Here is a 25,951-nt window from a genome sequence, read left to right on the forward strand (position 1 = left end):
AAGAATTTAAAAACCAGGCATCTCAATGTTTTGCCGGCAATCAACGGTGCCCCGGTGTTTGAAATTCATTCCCATTTCTTGCATGGGACCTAAGCATGCACCCAAGGACACATATTTGATTTTTCAAACAATTTATATGCACTAGAGCATGTGCATGTGGTTCAAATTTGAATTATGCACATAAAATGCATTGAAAACTCAGTTAATGCATAAAAATGTCCAAACGAACCCCAAAAATCAAAAAGAGTTCACACTGCACTCCTGTTGTTCTATGTTGACACGAGAAAAAAATTGAAAGCAATAAGAGGCAATGGATATAATTTCGTCCCCAAAGGTGGGACGTTCCCTACCGAAAACCATCATGCTTGTTGTGAGAAGCTCCGGTTTGTGAGATGCATATACCCAAACCCACCCCAAATGGGGCAAAATTTCTATCACAGCATGTTGATGCCGCTCCATGATAGCATGCCAAGTTTCATGAATTTCAGACGAGTTTTGGATTTACAAGAATTTAAAAACTAGGCATCTCAATGTTTTGCCGGCAATCAACGGTGCCCCGGTGTTTGAAATTCATTCCCATTTCTTGCATGGGACCGAAGCATGCACCCAAGGACACAGATTTGATTTTTCAACCAAATTTATATGCACTGGAGCATCTGCATGTTGTTCAAATTTGAATTATGCACATAAAATGCATTGAAAAAAATTGAAAGCAATAAGAGGGAATGGATATCGTTTCGTCCCCAAAGGTGGGACGTTCCCTACCGAAAACCATCATGCTTGTTGTCAGAAGGTCCGGTTTGTGAGAAGTATATACCCAAACCTGCCCCAAATGGGACAAAATTTGTACCGCGGCATGTTGATGCCGCTCCATGATAGCATGGCATGTTTCATGAATTTCAGCGGAGTTTTGGATTTACTAGAATTTAAAAACCAGGCATCTCAATGTTTTGCCGTCAATCGACGGTGCCCCGGTGTTTGAAATTCATTCCCTTTTCTTGCATGGGACCTAAGCATTCACCCAAGGACACATATTTGATTTTTCAACCAATTTATATGCACTGGAGCATGTGCATGTAGTTCAAATTTGAATTATGCACATAAATGCATCGAAAATTCAGTTAATGCATAAAAATGTCCAAACGAACCCCGAAAAATCTCAAAAATTCACACAACACTCCCGTTGTTCTATGTTGACACGAGAAAAAAATTTAAAGCAATAAGAGGCAATGGATATAAGTTCGTCCCCAAAGGTGGGACGTTCCCTACCGAAAACCATCATGCTTGTTGTGAGAAGCTCCGGTTTGTGAGAAGCATATACCCAAACCTGCCCCAACTGGGGCAAAATTTCTACCACAGCATGTTGATGCCGCTCCATGATAGCATGCCAAGTTTCATGAATTTCAGACGAGTTTTGGATTGACTAGAATTTAAAAACCAGGCATCTCACTGTTTTACCGGCAATCAACGGTGCCCCGGTGTTTGAAATTCATTCCCATTTCTTGCATGGGACCTAAGCATGCACCCAAGGACACAGATTTGATTTTTCAACCAATTTATATGCACTAGAGCATGTGCATGTAGTTCAAATTTGAATTATGCACATAAAATGCATTGAAAACTCAGTTAATGCATAAAAATGTCCAAACGAACCCCAAAAAATCACAAAGATTCACACAACACTCCCGTTGTTCTATGTTGACACGAGAAAAAAATTTGAAAGCAATAAGAGAAATGGATATCGTTTTTGTCCCCAAAGGTGGGACGTTCCCAACCGAAAACCATCATGCTTGTTGTGAGAAGCATATACCAAACCTGCCCCAAATGGGACAAAATTTATACCACGACATGTTGATGCCGTTCCATGATAGCATGCCAAGTTTCATGAATTTCAGACAAGTTTTTGATTTACTAGAATTTAAAAACCAGGCATTTCATAGTTTTGCGGCAATCAACGGGGCCCCGGTGTTTGAAATTCATTCCCATTTCTTGCATGGGACCTAAGCATGCACCCAAGGACACATATTTGATTTTTCAACCAATTTATATGCACTAGAGCATGTGCATGTGGTTCAAATTTGAATTATGCACATAAAATGCATTGAAAACTCAGTTAATGCATAAAAATGTCCAAACGAACCCCGAAAAATCACAAAAATTCACGCAATACTCCCGTTGTTCTATGTTGACACGAGAAAAAAATTGAAAGCAATAAGAGGCAATGGATATAATTTCGTCCCCAAAGGTGGGACGTTCCCTACCGAAAACCATCATGCTTGTTGTGAGAAGCTCCGGTTTGTGAGATGCATATACCCAAACCCACCCCAAATGGGGCAAATTTTCTATCACAGCATGTTGATGCCGCTCCATGATAGCATGCCAAGTTTCATGAATTTCAGACGAGTTTTGGATTTACAAGAATTTAAAAACCAGGCATCTCAATGTTTTGCCGGCAATCAACGGTGCCCCGGTGTTTGAAATTCATTCCCATTTCTTGCATGGGACCTAAGCATGCACCCAAGGACACATATTTGATTTTTCAAACAATTTATATGCACTAGAGCATGTGCATGTGGTTCAAATTTGAATTATGCACATAAAATGCATTGAAAACTCAGTTAATGCATAAAAATGTCCAAACGAACCCCGAAAAATCACAAAAATTCACGCAACACTCCCGTTGTTCTATGTTGACACGAGAAAAAAAATTGAAAGCAATAAGAGGCAATGGATATAATTTCGTCCCCAAAGGTGGGACGTTCCCTACCGAAAACCATCATGCTTGTTGTGAGAAGCTCCGGTTTGTGAGAAGCATATACCCAAACCCATCCCAAATGGGGCAAAATTTCTACCACAACATGTTGATGCCGCTCCATGATAGCATGCCAAGTTTCATGAATTTCAGACGAGTTTTGGATTTACAAGAATTTAAAAACCAGGCATCTCAATGTTTTGCCGGCAATCAACGGTGCCCCGGTGTTTGAAATTCATTCCCATTTCTTGCATGGGACCTAAGCATGCACCCAAGGACACATATTTGATTTTTCAAACAATTTATATGCACTAGAGCATGTGCATGTGGTTCAAATTTGAATTATGCACATAAAATGCATTGAAAACTCAGTTAATGCAAAAAAATGTCCAAACGAACCCCGAAAAATCACTAAAATTCACGCAACACTCCCGTTGTTCTATGTTGACACGAGAAAAAAATTGAAAGCAATAAGAGGCAATGGATATAATTTCGTCCCCAAAGGTGGGACGTTCCCTACCGAAAACCATCATGCTTGTTGTGAGAAGCTCCGGTTTGTGAGATGCATATACCCAAACCCACCCCAAATGGGGCAAAATTTCTATCACAGCATGTTGATACCGCTCCATGATAGCATGCCAAGTTTCATGAATTTCAGACGAGTTTTGGATTTACAAGAATTTAAAAACCAGGCATCTCAATGTTTTGCCGGCAATCAACGGTGCCCCGGTGTTTGAAATTCATTCCCATTTCTTGCATGGGACCTAAGCATGCACCCAAGGACACAGATTTGATTTTTCAACCAATTTATATGCACTGGAGCATCTGCATGTGGTTCAAATTTGAATTATGCACATAAAATGCATTGAAAAAAATTGAAAGCAATAAGAGGGAATGGATATCGTTTCGTCCCCAAAGGTGGGACGTTCCCTACCGAAAACCATCATGCTTGTTGTCAGAAGGTCCGGTTTGTGAGAAGCATATACCCAAACCTGCCCCAAATGGGACAAAATTTGTACCGCGGCATGTTGATGCCGCTCCATGATAGCATGGCATGTTTCATGAATTTCAGAGGAGTTTTGGATTTACTAGAATTTAAAAACCAGGCATCTCAATGTTTTGCCGTCAATCGACGGTGCCCCGGTGTTTGAAATTCATTCCCTTTTCTTGCATGGGACCTAAGCATTCACCCAAGGACACATATTTGATTTTTCAACCAATTTATATGCACTGGAGCATGTGCATGTAGTTCAAATTTGAATTATGCACATAAATGCATCGAAAATTCAGTTAATGCATAAAAATGTCCAAACGAACCCCGAAAAATCTCAAAAATTCACACAACACTCCCGTTGTTCTATGTTGACACGAGAAAAAAATTGAAAGCAATAAGAGGCAATGGATATAGGTTCATCCCCAAAGGTGGGACGTTCCCTACCGAAAACCATCATGCTTGTTGTGAGAAGCTCCGGTTTGTGAGAAGCATATACCCAAACCTGCCCCAAATGGGGCAAAATTTCTACCACAGCATGTTGATGCCGCTCCATGATAGCATGCCAAGTTTCATGAATTTCAGACGAGTTTTGGATTGACTAGAATTTAAAAACCAGGCATCTCACTGTTTTGCCGGCAATCAACGGTGCCCCGGTGTTTGAAATTCATTCCCATTTCTTGCATGGGACCTAAGCATGCACCCAAGGACACAGATTTGATTTTTCAACCAATTTATATGCACTAGAGCATGTGCATGTAGTTCAAATTTGAATTATGCACATAAAATGCATTGAAAACTCAGTTAATGCATAAAAATGTCCAAACGAACCCCGAAAAATCACAAAGATTCACACAACACTCCCGTTGTTTTATGTTGACACGAGAAAAAAATTTGAAAGCAATAAGAGGCAATGGATATCGTTTTTGTCCCCAAAGGTGGGACGTTCCCAACAGAAAACCATCATGCTTGTTGTGAGAAGCATATACCAAACCTGCCCCAAATGGGACAAAATTTATACCACGACATGTTGATGCCGTTCCATGATAGCATGCCAAGTTTCATGAATTTCAGACAAGTTTTTGATTTACTAGAATTTAAAAACCAGGCATTTCATAGTTTTGCCGGCAATCAACGGTGCCCCGTTGTTTGAAATTCATTCCCATTTCTTGCATGGGACCTAAGCATGCACCCAAGGACACATATTTGATTTTTCAACCAATTTATATGCACTAGAGCATGTGCATGTGGTTCAAATTTGAATTATGCACATAAAATGCATTGAAAACTCAGTTAATGCATAAAAATGTCCAAACGAACCCCGAAAAATCACAAAAATTCACGCAACACTCCCATTGTTCTATGTTGACACGAGAAAAAAATTGAAAGCAATAAGAGGCAATGGATATAATTTCGTCCCCAAAGGTGGGACGTTCCCTACCGAAAACCATCATGCTTGTTGTGAGAAGCTCTGGTTTGTGAGATGCATATACCCAAACCCACCCCAAATGGGGCAAAATTTCTATCACAGCATGTTGATGCCGCTCCATGATAGCATGCCAAGTTTCATGAATTTCAGATGAGTTTTGGATTTACAAGAATTTAAAAACCAGGCATCTCAATGTTTTGCCGGCAATCAATGGTGCCCCGGTGTTTGAAATTCATTCCCATTTCTTGCATGGGACCTAAGCATGCACCCAAGGACACAGATTTGATTTTTCAACCAATTTATATGCACTGGAGCATCTGCATGTGGTTCAAATTTGAATTATGCACATAAAATGCATTGAAAGCTCAGTTAATGCATAAAAATGTCCAAACGAACACCGAAAAATCAAAAAGATTCACACAACACTCCTGTTGTTCTATGTTGACACGAGAATTTTTTTTGAAAGCAATAAGAGGCAATGGATATCATTTTTGTCCCCAAAGGTGGGACGTTCCCTACCGAAAACCATCATGCTTGTTGTGAGAAGCTCCGGTTTGTGAGAAGCATATACAAAACCTGCCCCAAATGGGACAAAATTTGTACCACGAAATGTTGATGCCGCTCCATGATAGCATGCCAAGTTTCATGAATTTCAGACGAGTTTTTGATTTACTAGAATTTAAAAACCAGGCATTTCGTTGTTTTGCCGGCAATCAACGGTGCCCTGGTGTTTCAAATTCATTCCCATTTCTTGCATGGGACCTAAGCATGCACACAAGGACATAGATTTGATTTTTCAACCAATTTATATGCACTGGAGCATGTGCATGTACTTCAAATTTTAATTATGCACATAAATGCATCGAAAACTCAGTTAATGCATAAAAATGTCCAAACGAACCCCGAAAAATAGAAAAGATTCACACAACACTCCTGTTGTTCTATGTTGACACGAGAAAAATAATTGAAAGCAATAAGAGGGAATGGATATCGTTTCGTCCCCAAAGGTGGGACGTTCCCTACCGAAAACCATCATGCTTGTTGTCAGAAGGTCCGGTTTGTGAGAAGCATATACCCAAACCTGCCCCAAATGGGACAAAATTTGTACCGCGGCATGTTGATGCCGCTCCATGATAGCATGGCATGTTTCATGAATTTCAGAGGAGTTTTGGATTTACTAGAATTTAAAAACAAGGCAACTCAATGTTTTGCCGTCAATCGACGGTGCCCCGGTGTTTGAAATTCATTCCCTTTTCTTGCATGGGACCTAAGCATTCACCCAAGGACACAGATTTGATTTTTCAACCAATTTATATGCACTGGAGCATGTGCATGTAGTTCAAATTGGAATTATGCACATAAAATGCATTGAAAACTCAGTTAATGCATAAAAATTTCCAAACGAACCCCGAAAAATCAAAAAGATTCACACAACACTCCTGTTGTTCTAGTTGACACGAGAATTTTTTTTGAAAGCAATAAGAGGCAACGGATATCGTTTTTGTCCCCAAAGGTGGGACGTTCCCTATCGAAAACCATCATGCTTGTTGTGAGAACCTCCGGTTTGTGAGAAGCATATACCAAACCTGCCCCAAATGGGACAAAATATGTACCACGAAATGTTGATGCCGCTCCATGATAGCATGCCAAGTTTCATGAATTTCAGACGAGTTTTGGATTTACTAGAATTTAAAAACCAGGCAACTCAATGTTTTGCCGTCAATCGACGGTGCCCCGGTGTTTCAAATTCATTCCCATTTCTTGCATGGGACCTAAGCATGCACACAAGGACACAGATTTGATTTTTCAACCAATTTATATGCACTGGAGCATGTGCATGTAGTTCAAATTTGAATTATGCACATAAATGCATCGAAAACTCAGTTAATGCCTAAAAAGGCCAAACGAACCCCAAAACATCACAAAAATTCACGCAACACTCCCGTTGTTCTATGTTGACACGAGAAAAAAAATTGAAAGCAATAAGAGGCAATGGATATAATTTCGTCCCCAAAGGTGGGACGTTCCCTACCGAAAACCATCATGCTTGTTGTCAGAAGCTCCGGTTTGTGAGAAGCATATACCCAAATCCACCCCAAATGGCGCAAAATTTCTATCACAGCATGTTGATGCCGCTCCATGATAGCATGGCAAGTTTCATGAATTTTAGACGAGTTTTGGATTTACAAGAATTTAAAAACTAGGCATCTCAATGTTTTGCCGGCAATCAACGGTGCCCCGGTGTTTGAAATTCATCCCATTTCTTGCATGGGACCTAAGCATGCACCCAAGGACACATATTTGATTTTTCAACCAATTTATATGCACTAGAGCATGTGCATGTGGTTCAAATTTGAATTATGCACATAAAATGCATTGAAAACTCAGTTAATGCATAAAAATGTCCAAACGAACGCCGAAAAATCAAAAAGATTCACACAACACTCCTGTTGTTCTATGTTGACACGAGAAATTTTTTTGAAAGCAATAAGAGGCAATGGATATCATTTTTGTCCCCAAAGGTGGGACGTTCCCTACCGAAAACCATCATGCTTGTTGTGAGAAGCTCCGATTTGTGAGAAGCATATACAAAACCTGCCCCAAATGGGAAAAAATTGTACCACGAAATGTTGATGCCGCTCCATGATAGCATGCCAAGTTTCATGAATTTCAGACGAGTTTTTGATTTACTAGAATTTAAAAACCAGGCATTTCGTTGTTTTGCCGGCAATCAACGGTGCCCTGGTGTTTCAAATTCATTCCCATTTCTTGCATGGGACCTATGCATGCACACAAGGACATAGATTTGATTTTTCAACCAATTTATATGCACTGGAGCATGTGCATGTACTTCAAATTTTAATTATGCACATAAATGCATCGAAAACTCAGTTAATGCATAAAAATGTCCAAACGAACCCCGAAAAATGAAAAAGATTCACACAACACTCCTGTTGTTCTATGTTGACACGAGAAAAATAATTGAAAGCAATAAGAGGGAATGGATATCGTTTCGTCCCCAAAGGTGGGACGTTCCCTACCGAAAACCATCATGCTTGTAGTCAGAAGGTCCGGTTTGTGTGAAACATATACCCAAACCTGCCCCAAATAGGACAAAATTTGTACCAAGGCATATTGATGCCGCTCCATGATAGCATGGCGTGTTTCATGAATTTGAGAGGAGTTTTGGATTTACTAGAATTTAAAAACCAGGCATCTCAATGTTTTGCCGTCAATCGACGGTGCCCCGGTGTTTGAAATTCATTCCCTTTTCTTGCATGGGACCTAAGCATTCACCCAAGGACACAGATTTGATTTTTCAACCAATTTATATGCACTTGAGCATGTGCATGTAGTTCAATTTTGAATTATGCACATAAAATGCATTGAAAACTCAGTTAATGCATAAAAATTTCCAAACGAACCCCGAAAAATCAAAAAGATTCACACAACACTCCTGTTGTTCTATGTTGACACGAGAAATTCTTTTGAAAGCAATAAGAGGCAATGGATATCATTTTTGTCCCCAAAGGTGGGACGTTCCCTACCGAAAACCATCATGCTTGTTGTGAGAAGCTCCGGTTTGTGAGAAGCATATACCAAACCTGCCCCAAATGGGACAAAATTTGTACCACGACATGTTGATGCCGCTCCATGATAGCATGCCATGTTTCATGAATTTCAGACGAGTTTTTGATTTACTAGAATTTAAAAACCAGGCATTTCATAGTTTTGCCGGCAATCAACGGTGCCCTGGTGTTTCAAATTCATTCCCATTTCTTGCATGGGACCTAAGCATGCACACAAGGACACAAATTTGATTTTTCAACCAATTTAGATGCACTGGAGCATGTGCATGTAGTTCAAATTTTAATTATGCACATAAATGCATCGAAAACTCAGTTAATGCATAAAAATGTCGAAACGAACCCCGAAAAATCACAAAAATTCACGCAACACTCCTGTTGTTCTATGTTGCCACGAGAAAAAAAATTGAAAGCAATAAGAGGCAATGGATATAATTTCATCCCCAAAGGTGGGACGTTCCCTACCGAAAACCATCATGCTTGTTGTGAGAAGCTCCGGTTTGTGAGAAGCATATACCCAAACCCGCCCCAAATGGGGCAAAATTTCTATCACAACATGTTGATGCCGCTCCATGATAGCATGCCAAGTTTCATGAATTTCAGAGGAGTTTTGGATTTACTAGAATTTAAAAACCAGGCATCTCAATATTTTGCCGGCAATCAACGGTGCCCCGGTGTTTGAAATTCATTCCCATTTCTTGCATGGGACCTAAGCATGCACCCAAGGACACAGATTTGATTTTGCAACCAATTTATATGCACTGGAGCATGTGCATGTGGTTCAAATTTGAATTATGCACATAAAATGCAATGAAAACTCAGTTAATGCATAAAAATGTCCAAACGAACCCCGAAAAATCAAAAAGATTCACACTGCACTCCTGTTGTTCTATGTTGCCACGAGAATTTTTTTGAAAGCAATAAGAGGCAATGGATATCATTTTTGTCCCCAAAGGTGCGACGTTCCCTACCGAAAACCATCATGCTTGTTGTGAGAAGTTCCGGTTTGTGAGAAGCATATACAAAACCTGCCCCAAATGGGACAAAATTTGTACCACGAAATGTTGATGCCGCTCCATGATAGCATGCCAAGTTTCATGAATTTCAGACGAGTTTTTGATTTACTAGAATTTAAAAACCAGGCATTTCGTTGTTTTGCCGGCAATCAACGGTGCCCTGGTGTTTCAAATTCATTCCCATTTCTTGCATGGGACCTAAGCATGCACACAAGGACATAGATTTGATTTTTCAACCAATTTATATGCACTGGAGCATGTGCATGTACTTCAAATTTTAATTATGCACATAAATGCATCGAAAACTCAGTTAATGCATAAAAATGTCCAAACGAACCCCGAAAAATAAAAAAGATTCACACAACACTCCTGTTGTTCTATGTTGACACGAGAAAAATAATTGAAAGCAATAAGAGGGAATGGATATCGTTTCGTCCCCAAAGGTGGGACGTTCCCTACCGAAAACCATCATGCTTGTTGTCAGAAGGTCCGGTTTGTGAGAAGCATATACCCAAACCTGCCCCAAATGGGACAAAATTTGTACCGCGGCATGTTGATGCCGCTCCATGATAGCATGGCATGTTTCATGAATTTCAGAGGAGTTTTGGATTTACTAGAATTTAAAAACCAGGCAACTCAATGTTTTGCCGTCAATCGACGGTGCCCCGGTGTTTGAAATTCATTCCCTTTTCTTGCATGGGACCTAAGCATGCACCCAAGGACACAGATTTGATTTTGCAACCAATTTATATGCACTGGAGCATGTGCATGTAGTTCAAATTGGAATTATGCACATAAAATGCATTGAAAACTCAGTTAATGCATAAAAATTTCCAAACGAACCCCGAAAAATCAAAAAGATTCACACAACACTCGTGTTGTTCTATGTTGACACGAGAAAATTTTTTGAAAGCAATAAGAGGCAACGGATATCGTTTTTGTCCCCAAAGGTGGGACGTTCCCTATCGAAAACCATCATGCTTGTTGTGAGAACCTCCGGTTTGTGAGAAGCATATACCAAACCTGCCCCAAATGGGACAAAATTTGTACCACGAAATGTTGATGCCGCTCCATGATAGCATGCCAAGTTTCATGAATTTCAGACGAGTTTTTGATTTACTAGAATTTAAAAACAAGGCATTTCATTGTTTTGCCGGCAATCAACGGTGCCCTGGTGTTTCAAATTCATTCCCATTTCTTGCATGGGACCTAAGCATGCACACAAGGACACATATTTGATTTTTCAAACAATTTATATGCACTGGAGCATGTGCATGTAGTTCAAATTTGAATTATGCACATAAATGCATCAAAAACTCAGTTAATGCCTTAAAATGGCCAAACAAACTCCAAAACATCACAAAAATTCACGCAACACTCCCGTTGTTCTATGTTGACACGAGAAAAAAATTGAAAGCAATAAGAGGCAATGGATATAATTTCGTCCCCAAAGGTGGGACGTTCCCTACCGAAAACCATCATGCTTGTTGTGAGAACCTCCGGTTTGTGAGAAGCATATACCCAAATCCACCCCAAATGGGGCAAAATTTCTATCACAGCATGTTGATGCCGCTCCATGATAGCATGGCAAGTTTCATGAATTTCAGACGAGTTTTGGATTTACAAGAATTTAAAAACCAGGCATCTCAATGTTTTGCCGGCAATCAACGGTGCCCTGGTGTTTGAAATTCATCCCATTTCTTGCATGGGACCTAAGCATGCACCCAAGGACACATATTTGATTTTTCAACCAATTTATATGCACTAGAGCATGTGCATGTGGTTCAAATTTGAATTATGCACATAAAATGCATTGAAAACTCACTTAATGCATAAAAATGTCCAAACGAACCCCGAAAACTCAAAAAGATTCACACAACACTCCTGTTGTTCTATGTTGACACGAGAAATTTTTTTGAAAGCAATAAGAGGCAATGGATATCATTTTTGTCCCCAAAGGTGGGACGTTCCGTACCGAAAACCATCATGCTTGTTGTGAGAAGCTCCGATTTGTGAGAAGCATATACAAAACCTGCCCCAAATGGGAAAAAATTGGTACCACGAAATGTTGATGCCGCTCCATGATAGCATGCCAAGTTTCATGAATTTCAGACGAGTTTTTGATTTACTAGAATTTAAAAACCAGGCATTTCGTTGTTTTGCCGGCAATCAACGGTGCCCTGGTGTTTCAAATTCATTCCCATTTCTTGCATGGGACCTATACATGCACACAAGGACATAGATTTGATTTTTCAACCAATTTATATGCACTGGAGCATGTGCATGTACTTCAAATTTTAATTATGCACATAAATGCATCGAAAACTCAGTTAATGCATAAAAATGTCCAAACGAACCCCGAAAAATGAAAAAGATTCACACAACACTCCTGTTGTTCTATGTTGACACGAGAAAAATAATTGAAAGCAATAAGAGGGAATGGATATCGTTTCGTCCCCAAAGGTGGGACGTTCCCTACCGAAAACCATCATGCTTGTAGTTAGAAGGTCCGGTTTGTGAGAAACATATACCCAAACCTGCCCCAAATAGGACAAAATTTGTACCACGGCATATTGATGCCACTCCATGATAGCATGGCATGTTTCATGAATTTGAGAGGAGTTTTGGATTTACTAGAATTTAAAAACCAGGCATCTCAATGTTTTGCCGTCAATCGACGGTGCCCCGGTGTTTGAAATTCATTCCCTTTTCTTGCATGGGACCTAAGCATTCACCCAAGGACACAGATTTGATTTTTCAACCAATTTATATGCTTGAGCATGTGCATGTAGTTCAAATTTGAATTATGCACATAAAATGCAGTGAAAACTCAGTTAATGCAAAAAAATTTCCAAACGAACCCCGAAAAATCAAAAAGATTCACACAACACTCCTGTTGTTCTATGTTGACACGAGATTTTTTTTTGAAAGCAATAAGAGGCAACGGATATCGTTTTTGTCCCCAAACGTGGCACGTTCCCTATCGAAAACCATCATGCTTGTTGTGAGAAGCATATACCAAACCTGCCCCAAATGGGACAAAATTTGTACCACGAAATGTTGATGCCGCTCCATGATAGCATGCCAAGTTTCATGAATTTCAGACGAGTTTTTGATTTACTAGAATTTAAAAACCAGGCATTTCATTGTTTTGCCGGCAATCAACGATGCCCTGGTGTTTCAAATTCATTCCCATTTCTTGCATGGGACCTAAGCATGCACACAAGGACACATATTTGATTTTTCAACCAATTTATATGCACTGGAGCATGTGCATGTCGTTCAAATTTGAATTATGCACATAAATGCATCGAAAACTCAGTCAATCCATAAATATGTCCAAACGAACCCCGAATATCAAAAAGATTCACACAACACTCCTGTTGTTCTATGTTGACACGAGAATTTTTTTTGAAAGAAATAAGAGGCAATGGATATCATTTTTGTCCCCAAAGGTGGGACGTTCCCTACCGAAAACCATCATGCTTGTTGTGAGAAGCTCCGGTTTGTGAGAAGCATATACCAAACCTGCCCCAAATGGGACAAAATTTGTACCACGACATGTTGATGCCGCTCCATGATAGCATGCCATGTTTCATGAATTTCAGACGAGTTTTTGATTTACTAGAATTTAAAAACCAGGCATTTCATAGTTTTGCCGGCAATCAACGGTGCCCTGGTGTTTCAAATTCATTCCCATTTCTTGCATGGGACCTAAGCATGCACACAAGGACACAGATTTGATTTTTCAACCAATTTATATGCACTGGAGCATGTGCATGTAGTTCAAATTTGAATTATGCACATAAATGCATCGAAAACTCAGTTAATGCATAAAAATGTCCAAACGAACCCCGAAAAATCACAAAAATTCACGCAACACTCCTGTTGTTCTATGTTGACACGAGAAAAAAAATTGAAAGCAATAAGAGGCAATGGATATAATTTCATCCCCAAAGGTGGGACGTTCCCTACCGAAAACCATCATGCTTGTTGTGAGAAGCTCCGGTTTGTGAGAAGCATATACCCAAACCCGCCCCAAATGGGGCAAAATTTCTATCACAACATGTTGATGCCGCTCCATGATAGCATGCCAAGTTTCATGAATTTCAGAGGAGTTTTGGATTTACTAGAATTTAAAAACCAGGCATCTCAATGTTTTGCCGGCAATCAACGGTGCCCCGGTGTTTGAAATTCATTCCCATTTCTTGCATGGGACCTAAGCATGCACCCAAGGACACAGATTTGATTTTGCAACCAATTTATATGCACTGGAGCATGTGCATCTGGTTCAAATTTGAATTATGCACATAAAATGCAATGAAAACTCAGTTAATGCATAAAAATGTCCAAACGAACCCCGAAAAATCAAAAAGATTCACACTGCACTCCTGTTGTTCTATGTTGACACGAGAATTTTTTTTGAAAGCAATAAGAGGCAATGGATATCATTTTTGTCCCCAAAGGTGGGACGTTCCCTACCGAAAACCATCATGCTTGTTGTGAGAAGCTCCGGTTTGTGAGAAGCATATACCAAACCTACCCCAAATGGGACAAAATTTGTACCACAAAATGTTGATGCCGCTCCATGATAGCATGCCAAGTTTCATGAATTTCAGACGAGTTTTTGATTTACTAGAATTTAAAAACCAGACATCTTAATGTTTGCCGGCAATCAACGGTGCCCCGGTGTTTGAAATTCATTCCCATTTCTTGCATGGGACCTAAGCATGCACCCAAGGACACAGATTTGATTTTTCAACCAATTTATATGCACTGGAGCATGTGCATGTAGTTCAAATTTGAATAATGCACATAAAATGCATCGAAAATTCAGTTAATGCATAAAAATATCCAAACGAACCCCGAAAATTCACAAAAATTCACACAACACTCCCGTTGTTCTATGTTGACACGAGAAATAGATTTGTAAGCAATAAGAGGCAATGGATATCGTTTTTGTCCCCAAAGGTGGGACGTTCCCTACCGGAAACCATCATGCTTGTTGTGAGAAGCTCCGGTTTGTGAGAAGCATATACCAAACCTGCCCCAAATGGGACAAATTTTGTACCACAACATGTTGATACCGCACCATGATAGCATGCCAATGTTCATGAATTTCAGGTGAGTTTTTGATTTACTACAATTTAAAACCCAGGCATTTCATTGTTTTGCCGGCAATCAATGGTGCCCTGGTGTTTCAAATTCATTCCCATTTCTTGCATGGGACCTAAGCATGCACAAAAGGACACAGATTTGATTTTTCAACCAATTTATATGCACTGGAGCATGTGCATGTAGTTCAAATTTGAATTATACACATAAATGCATCGAAAATTCAGTTAATACATAAAAATGTCCAAACGAACCCCGAAAAATCTCAAAAATTCACACAACACTCCCGTTGTTCTATGTTGACACGAGAAAAAATATTGAAAGCAATAAGAGGCAATGGATATAAGTTCGTCCCCAAAGGTGGGACGTTCCCTACCGAAAACCATCATGCTTGTTGTGAGAAGCTCCAGTTTGTGAGAAGCATATACCCAAACCTGCCCCAAATGGGGCAAAATTTCTACCACAGCATGTTGATGCCGCTCCATGATAGCATGCCAAGTTTCATGAATTTCAGACGAGTTTTGGATTGACTAGAATTTAAAAACCAGACATCTCAATGTTTTACCGGCAATCAACGATGCCCCGGTGTTTGAAATTCATTCCCATTTCTTGCATGGGACCTAAGCATGCACCCAAGGACACAGATTTGATTTTTCAACCAATTTATATGCACTAGAGCATGTGCATGTCGTTCAAATTTGAATTATGCACATAAAATGCATTAAAAACTCAGTTAATGCATAAAAATGTCCAAACGAACCCCGAAAATCAAAAAGATTTACACAACACTCCTGTTGTTCTATGTTGACACGAGAGTTTTTTTTTGAAAGCAATAAGAGGCAATGGATATCATTTTTGTCCCCAAAGGTGGGACGTTCCCTACCGAAAACCATCATGCTTGTTGTGAGAAGCTCCGGTTTGTGAGAAGCATATACCAAACCTGCCCCAAATGGGACAAAATTTGTACCACGACATGTTGATGCCGCTCCATGATAGCATGCCATGTTTCATGAATTTCAGACGAGTTTTTGATTTACTAGAATTTAAAAACCAGGCATTTCATAGTTTTGCCGGCAGTCAACGGTGCCCTGGTGTTTCAAATTAATTCCCATTTCTTGCATGGGACCTAAGCATGCACACAAGGACACAGATTTGAATTTTCAACCAATTTATATGCACTGGAGCATGTGCATGTAGTTCAAATTTGAATTATGCACATAAATGCATCGAAAACTCAGTTAATGCATAAAAATGTCCAAACGAACCCCGAAAAATCACAAAAATTCACGCAAAACTCCTGTTGTTCTATGTTGACACCAGAAAAAAATTGAAAGCAATAAGAGGCAATGGATACAATTTCATCCCCAAAGGTGGGACGTTCCCTACCGAAAACCATCATGCTTGTTGTGAGAAACTCCGGTTTGTGAGAAGCATATACCCAAACCCGCCCCAAATGGGGCAAAATTTCTATCACAACATGTTGATGCCGCTCCATGATAGCATGCCAAGTTTCATGAATTTCAGAGGAGTTTTGGATTTACTAGAATATAAAAACCAGGCATCTCAATGTTTTGCCGGCAATCAACGGTGCCCCGGTGTTAGAAATTCATTCCCATTTCTTGCATGGGACCTAAGCATGCACCCAAGGACACATATTTGATTTTGCAACCAATTTATATGCACTGGAGCATGTGCATGCGGTTCAGATTTGAATTATGCACATAAAATGCATTGAAAACTTAGTTAATGCATAAAAATGTCCAAACGAACCCCGAAAAATCACAAAAATTCACGCAAACCTGCCCCCAAAGGTGGGACGTTCCCTACCGAAAACCATCATGCTTGTTGTGAGAAGCTCCGTTTTGTGACAAGCATTTACCAAACCTGCCCCAAATGGGACAAATTTTGTACCACAACATGTTGATACCGCTCCATGATAGCATGCCAAGGTTCATGAATTTCAGGCGAGTTTTTGATTTACTACAATTTAAAACCCAGGCATTTCATTGTTTTGCCGGCAATCAATGGTGCCCTGGTGTTTCAAATTCATTCCCATTTCTTGCATGGGACCTGAGCATGCACAAAAGGACATAGATTTGATTTTTCAACCAATTTATATGCACTGGAGCATGTGCATGTAGTTCAAATTTGAATTATACACATAAATGCATCGAAAATTCAGTTAATGCATCAAAATGTCCAAACGAACCCCGAAAAAGCTCAAAAATTCACACAACACTCCCGTTGTTCTATGTTGACACGAGAAAAAAAATTGAAAGCAATAAGAGGCAATGGATATAAGTTCGTCCCCAAAGGTGGGACGTTCCCTACCGAAAACCATCATGCTTGTTGTGAGAAGCTCCGGTTCGTGAGAAGCATATACCCAAACCTGCAACAAATGGGGCAAAATTTCTACCACAGCATGTTGATGCCGCTCCATGATAGCATGCACGGTTTCATGAATTTCAGACGAGTTTTGGATTGACTAGAATTTAAAAACCAGGTATCTCAATGTTTTACCGGCAATCAACGGTGCCCCGGTGTTTGAAATTCATTCCCATTTCTTGCATGGGACCTAAGCATGCACCCAAGGACACAAATTTGATTTTTCAACCAATTTATATGCACTAGAGCATGTGCATGTAGTTCAAATTTGAATTATGCACATAAAATGCATTGAAAACTCAGTTAATGCATAAAAATGTCCAAACGAACCCCGAAAAATCACAAAGATTCACACAACACTCCCGTTGTTCTATGTTGACACGAGAAAAAAAATTGAAAGCAATAAGAGGCAATGGATATCGTTTTTGTCCCCAAAGGTGGGACGTTCCCAACCGAAAACCATCATGCTTGTTGTGAGAAGCTCTGGTTTGTGAGAAGCATATACCCAAACCTGCCCCAAATCGGACAGAATTTGTACCATGATATGTTGATGCCGCTCCATGATAGCATGCCAAGTTTCATGAATTTCAGACGAGTTTTGGATTTACTAGAATTTAAAAACCAGGCATCTCAATGTTTTGCCGGCAATCAACGGTGCCCCGGTGTTTGAAATTCATTCCCATTTCTTGCATGGGACCTAAGCATGCACCCACGGACACATATTTGATTTTTCAACCAATTTATATGCACTAGAGCATGTGCATGTGGTTCAAATTTGAATTATACACATAAAATGCATTGAAAACTTAGTTAATGCATAAAAATGTCCAAACGAACCCCGAAAAATCACAAAAATTCACGCAATACTCCCGTTGTTCTATGTTGACACGAGAAAAAAAATTGAAAGCAATAAGAGGCAATGGATATAATTACGTCCCCAAAGGTGGGACGTTCCCTACCGAAAACCATCATGCTTGTTGTGAGAAGCTCCGGTTTGTGAGAAGCATATACCCAAACCCACCCCAAATGGGGCAAAATTTCTATCACAGCATGTTGATGCCGCTCCATGATAGCATGCCAAGTTTCATGAATTTCAGACGAGTTTTGGATTTACAAGAACTTAAAAACCAGGCATCTCAATGTTTTGCCGGCAATCAACGGTGCCCCGGTGTTTGAAATTCATTCCCATTTCTTGCATGGGACCTAAGCATGCACCCAAGGACACATATTTGATTTTTCAACCAATTTATATGCACTGGAGCATGTGCATGTGCTTCCAATTTGAATTATGCACATAAAATGCATTGAAAACTCAGTTAATGCATAAAATTGTCCAAACGAACCCCGAAAAATCAAAAAGATTCACACAACACTCCTGTTATTCTATGTTGACACAAGAAATTTTTTTCAAAGCAATAAGAGGCAATGGATATCATTTTTGTCCCCAAAGGTGGGACGTTCCCTACCGAAAACCATCATGCTTGTTGTGAGAAGCTCCGGTTTGTGACAAGCATATACCAAACCTGCCCCAAATGGGACAAAATTTGTACCACGAAATGTTGATGCCGCTCCATGATAGCATGCCAAGTTTCATGAATTTCAGACGAGTTTTTGATTTACTAGAATTTAAAAACCAGGCATTTCGTTGTTTTGCCGGCAATCAACGGTGCCCTGGTGTTTCAAATTCATTCCCATTTCTTGCATGGGACCTAAGCATGCACACAAGGACATAGATTTCATTTTTCAACCAATTTATATGCACTGGAGCATGTGCATGTACTTCAAATTTTAATTATGCACATAAATGCATCGAAAACTCAGTTAATGCATGAAAATGTCCAAACGAACCCCGAAAAATCAAAAAGATTCACACAACACTCCTGTTGTTCTATGTTGACACGAGAAAAATAATTGAAAGCAATAAGAGGGAATGGATATCGTTTCGTCCCCAAAGGTGGGACGTTCCCTACCGAAAACCATCATGCTTGTTGTCAGAAGGTCCGGTTTGTGAGAAGCATATACCCAAACCTGCCCCAAATGGGACAAAATTTGTACCACGGCATGTTGATGCCGCTCCATGATAGCATGGCATGTTTCATGAATTTCAGAGGAGTTTTGGATTAACTAGAATTTAAAAACCAGGCATCTCAATGTTTTGCCGTCAATCGACGGTGCCCCGGTGTTTGAAATTCATTCCCTTTTCTTGCATGGGACCTAAGCATTCACCCAAGGACACAGATTTGATTTTTCAACCAATTTATATGCACTGGAGCATGTGCATGTAGTTCAAATTTGAATTATGCACATAAAATGCATTGAAAACTCAGTTAATGCATAAAAATTTCCAAACGAACCCCGAAAAATCAAAAAGATTCACACAACACTCCTGTTGTTCTATGTTGACACGAGAAATTTTTTTGAAAGCAATAAGAGGCAACGGATATCGTTTTTGTCCCAAAACGTGGGATGTTCCCTATCGAAAACCATCATGCTTGTTGTGAGAACCTCAGGTTTGTGAGAAGCATATACCAAACCTGCCCCATATGGGACAAAATTTGTACCCCGAAATGTTGATGCCGCTCCATGATAGCATGCCAAGTTTCATGAATTTCAGACGAGTTTTTGATTTACTAGAATTTAAAAACCAGACATTTCATTGTTTTGCCGGCAATCAACGGTGCCGTGGTGTTTCAAATTCATTCCCATTTCTTGCATGGGACCTAAGCATGCACACAAGGACACAGATTTGCTTTTTCAACCAATTTATATGCACTGGAGCATGTGCATGTAGTTCAAATTTGAATTATGCACATAAATGCATCGAAAACTCAGTTAATGCATAAAAATGTGCAAACGAACCCCGAAAAATTAAAAAGATTCACACAACACTCCTGTTGTTCTATGTTGACACGAGAGAAATAATTGAAAGCAATAAGAGGCAGTGGATATCGTTTTTGTCCCCAAAGGTGGGACGTTCCCTATCGAAAACCATCATGTTTGTGGTGAGAAGCTCCGATTTGTGAGAAGCATATACCAAACCTGCCCGAAATGGGACAAAATTTGTACCACGACATGTTGATGCCGCTCCATGATAGCATGCCAAGCTTCATGAATTTCAGACGAGTTTTTGATTTACTAGAATTTAAAAACCAGGCATTTCATTGTTTTGCCGGCAATCAACGGTACCCTGGTGTTTCAAATTCATTCCCATTTCTTGCATGGGACCTAAGCATGCACACAAGGACATAGATTTGATTTTTCAACCAATTTATATGCACTGGAGCATGTGCATGTACTTCAAATTTTAATTATGCACATAAATGCATCGAAAACTCAGTTAATGCAAAAAAAGTCCAAACGAACCCCGAAAAATCAAAAAGATTCACACAACACTCCTGTTGTTCTATGTTGACACGAGAAAAATAATTGAAAGCAATAAGAGGGAATGGATATCGTTTCATCCCCAAAGGTGGGACGTTCCCTACCGAAAACCATCATGCTTGTTGTCAGAAGGTCCGGTTTGTGAGAAGCATATACCCAAACCTGCCCCAAATGGGACAAAATTTGTACCACGGCATGTTGATGCCGCTCCATGATAGCATGGCATGTTTCATGAATTTCAGAGGAGTTTTCGATTAACTAGAATTTAAAAACCAGGCATCTCAATGTTTTGCCGTCAATCGACGGTGCCCCGGTGTTTGAAATTCATTCCCTTTTCTTGCATGGGACCTAAGCATTCACCCAAGGACACAGATTTGATTTTTCAACCAATTTATATGCACTTGAGCATGTGCATGTAGTTCAAATTTGAATTATGCACATAAAATGCATTGAAAACTTAGTTAATGCATAAAAATTTCCAAACGAACCCCGAAAAATCAAAAAGATTCACACAACACTCCTGTTGTTCTATGTTGACACGAGAAATTTTTTTGAAAGCAATAAGAGGCAACGGATATCGTTTTTGTCCCCAAACGTGGGATGTTCCCTATCGAAAACCATCATGCTTGTTGTGAGAACCTCAGGTTTGTGAGAAGCATATACCAAACCTGCCCCAAATGGGACAAAATTTGTACCACGAAATGTTGATGCCGCTCCATGATAGCATGCCAAGTTTCATGAATTTCAGACGAGTTTTTGATTTACTAGAATTAAAAAACCAGGCATTTCATTGTTTTGCCGGCAATCAACGGTGCCCTGGTGTTTCAAATTCATTCCCATTTCTTGCATGGCACCTAAGCATGCACACAAGGACACAGATTTGATTTTTCAACCAATTTATATGCACTGGAGCATGTGCATGTACTTCAAATTTTAATTATGCACATAAATGCATCGAAAACACAGTTAATGCATAAAAATGTGCAAACGAACCCCGAAAAATCAAAAAGATTCACACAACACTCCTGTTGTTCTATGTTGACACGAGAGAAATAATTGTAAGCAATAAGAGGCAGTGGATATCGTTTTTGTCCCCAAAGGTGGGACGTTCCCTACCGAAAACCATCATGTTTGTGGTGAGAAGCTCCAATTTGTGAGAAGCATATACCAAACCTGCCCCAAATGGGACAAAATTTGTACCACGACATGTTGATGCCGCTCCATGATAGCATGCCAAGCTTCATGAATTTCAGACGAGTTTTTGATTTACTAGAATTTAAAAACCAGGCATTTCATTGTTTTGCCGGCAATCAACGGTGCCCTGGTGTTTCAAATTCATTCCCATTTCTTGCATGGGACCTAAGCATGCACACAAGGACACATATTTGATTTTTCAACCAATTTATATGCACTGGAGCATGTGCATGTCGTTCAAATTGGAATTATGCACATAAATGCATCGAAAACTCAGTTAATGCATAAAAATGTCCAAACGAACCCCGAAAATCAAAATGATTCACACAACACTCCTGTTGTTCTATGTTGACACGAGAAATTTTTTTGAAAGCAATAAGAGGCAATGGATATCATTTTTGTCCCCAAAGGTGGGACGTTCCCTACCGAAAACCATCATGCTTGTTGTGAGAAGCTCCGGTTTGTGAGAAGCATATACCAAACCTCCCCCAAATGGGACAAAATTTGTACCACGAAATGTTGATGCCGCTCCATGATAGCATGCCAAGTTTCATGAATTTCAGACGAGTTTTTGATTTACTAGAATTTAAAAACCAGGCATTTCGTTGTTTTGCCGGCAATCAACGGTGCCCTGGTGTTTCAAATTCATTCCCATTTCTTGCATGGCACCTAAGCATGCACACAAGGACATTGATTTGATTTTTCAACCAATTTATATGCACTGGAGCATGTGCATCTACTTCAAATTTTAATTATGCACATAACTGCATCGAAAACTCAGTTAATGCATAAAAATGTCCAAACGAACCCCGAAAAATCAAAAAGATTCACACAACACTCCTGTTGTTCTATGTTGACACGAGAAAAATAATTGAAAGCAATAAGAGGGAATGGATATCGTTTCGTCCCCAAAGGTGGGATGTTCCCTACCGAAAACCATCATGCTTGTTGTCAAAAGGTCCGGTTTGTGAGAAGCATATACCCAAACCTGCCCCAAATGGGACAAAATTTATACCACGGCATGTTGATGACGCTCCATGATAGCATGGCATGTTTCATGAATTTCAGAGGAGTTTTGGATTTACTAGAATTTAAAAACCAGGCATCTCAATGTTTTGCCGTCAATCGACGGTGCCCCGGTGTTTGAAATTCATTCCCTTTTATTGCATGGGACCTAACCATTCTCCCAAGGACACAGATTTGATTTTCAACCAATTTATATGCACTTGAGCATGTGCATGTAGTTCAAATTTGAATTATGCACATAAAATGCATTGAAAACTCAGTTAATGCATAAAAATTTCCAAACGAACCCCGAAAAATCAAAAAGATTCACACAACACTCCTGTTGTTCTATGTTGACACGAGAAATTTTTTTGAAAGCAATAAGAGGCAACGGATATCGTTTTTGTCCCCAGACGTGGGACGTTCCCTATCGAAAACCATCATGCTTGTTGTGAGAACCTCAGGTTGTGAGAAGCATATACCAAACCTGCCCCAAATGGGACAGAATTTGTACCACGAAGTGTTGATGCCGCTCCATGATAGCATGCCAAGTTTCATGAATTTCAGACGAGTTTTTGATTTACTAGAATTTAAAAACCAGGCATTTCATTGTTTTCCGGCAATCAACGGTGCCCTGGTGTTTCAAATTCATTCCCATTTCTTGCATGGGACCTAAGCATGCACACAAGCACACATATTTGATTTTCAACCAATTTATATGCACTGGAGCATGTGCATGTCGTTCAAATTTGAATTATGCACATAAATGCATCGAAAACTCAATTAATGCATAAAAATGTCCAAACGAACCCCAAAAATCAAAATGATTCACACAACACTCCTGTTGTTCTATGTTGACACGAGAAATTTTTTTGAAAGCAATAAGAGGCAATGGATATCATTTTTGTCCCCAAAGGTGGGACGTTCCCTACCGAAAACCATCATGCTTGTTGTGAGAAGCTCCGGTTTGTGAGAAGCATATACCAAACCTGCCCCAAATGGGACAAAATTTGTACCACGAAATGTTGATGCCGCTCCATGATAGCATGCCAAGTTTCATGAATTTCAGACGAGTTTTTGATTTACTAGAATTTAAAAACCAGGCATTTCGTTGTTTTGCCGGCAATCAACGGTGCCCTGGTGTTTCAAATTCATTCCCATTTCTTGCATGGGACCTAAGCATGCACACAAGGACATATATTTGATTTTTCAACCAATTTATATGCACTGGAGCATGTGCATGTACTTTAAATTTTAATTATGCACATAAATGCATCGAAAACTCAGTTAATGCATAAAAATGTCCAAACGAACCCCAAAAAATCAAATAGATTCACACAACACTCCTGTTGTTCTATGTTGACACGAGAAAAATAATTGAAAGCAATAAGAGGGAATGGATATCGTTTCATCCCCAAAGGTGGGACGTTCCCTATCGAAAACCATCATGCTTGTTGTCAGAAGGTCCGGTTTGTGAGAAGCATATACCCAAACCTGCCCCAAATGGGACAAAATTTGTACCACGGCATGTTGATGCCGCTCCATGATAGCATGGCATGTTTCATGAATTTCAGAGGAGTTTTGGATTAACCAGAATTTAAAAACCAGGCATCTCAATGTTTTGCCGTCAATCGACGGTGCCCCGGTGTTTGAAATTCATTCCCTTTTCTTGCATGGGACCTAAGCATTCACCCAAGGACACAGATTTGATTTTTCAACCAATTTATATGCACTTGAGCATGTGCATGTAGTTCAAATTTGAATTATGCACATAAAATGCATTGAAAACTCAGTTAATGCATAAAAATTTCCAAACGAACCCCGAAAAATCAAAAAGATTCACACAACACTCCTGTTGTTCTATGTTGACACGAGAAATTTTTTTGAAAGCAATAAGAGGCAACGGATATCGTTTTTGTCCCCAAACGTGGGATGTTCCCTATCGAAAATCATCATGCTTGTTGTGAGAACCTCAGGTTTGTGAGAAGCATATACCAAACCTGCCCCAAATGGGACAAAATTTGTACCACGAAATGTTGATGCCGCTCCATGATAGCATGCCAAGTTTCATGAATTTCAGACGAGTTTTTGATTTACTAGAATTTAAAAACCAGGCATTTCATTGTTTTGCCGGCAATCAACGGTGCCCTGGTGTTTCAAATTCATTCCCATTTCTTGCATGGGACCTAAGCATGCACACAAGGACACAGATTTGATTTTTCAACCAATTTATATGCACTGGAGCATGTGCATGTACTTCAAATTTTAATTATGCACATAAATGCATCGAAAACTCAGTTAATGCATAAAAATGTGCAAACGAACCTCGAAAAATCAAAAAGATTCACACAACACTCCTGTTGTTCTATGTTGACACGAGAGAAATAATTGAAAGCAATAAGAGGCAGTGGATATCGTTTTTGTCCCCAAAGGTGGGACGTTCCCTACCGAAAACCATCATGTTTGTGGTGAGAAGCTCCGATTTGTGAGAAGCATATACCAAACCTGCCCCAAATGGGACAAAATTTGTACCACGACATGTTGATGCCGCTCCATGATAGCATGCCAAGCTTCATGAATATCAGACGAGTTTTTGATTTACTAGAATTTAAAAACCAGGCATTTCATTGTTTTGCCGGCAATCAACGGTGCCCTGGTGTTTCAAATTCATTCCCATTTCTTGCATGGGACCTAAGCATGCACACAAGGACACATATTTGATTTTCAACCAATTTATATGCACTGGAGCATGTGCATGTCGTTCAAATTTGAATTATGCACATAAATGCATCGAAAACTCAATTAATGCATAAAAATGTCCAAACGAACCCCAAAAATCAAAATGATTCACACAACACTCCTGTTGTTCTATGTTGACACGAGAAATTTTTTTGAAAGCAATAAGAGGCAATGGATATCATTTTTGTCCCCAAAGGTGGGACGTTCCCTACCGAAAACCATCATGCTTGTTGTGAGAAGCTCCGGTTTGTGAGAAGCATATACCAAACCTGCCCCAAATGGGAATTTGTACCACGAAATGTTGATGCCGCTCCATGATAGCATGCCAAGTTTCATGAATTTCAGACGAGTTTTTGA

This window comes from Triticum aestivum, chromosome 2D (assembly GCF_018294505.1).
Source record: "Triticum aestivum cultivar Chinese Spring chromosome 2D, IWGSC CS RefSeq v2.1, whole genome shotgun sequence".
NCBI lineage: Eukaryota > Viridiplantae > Streptophyta > Magnoliopsida > Poales > Poaceae > Triticum > Triticum aestivum.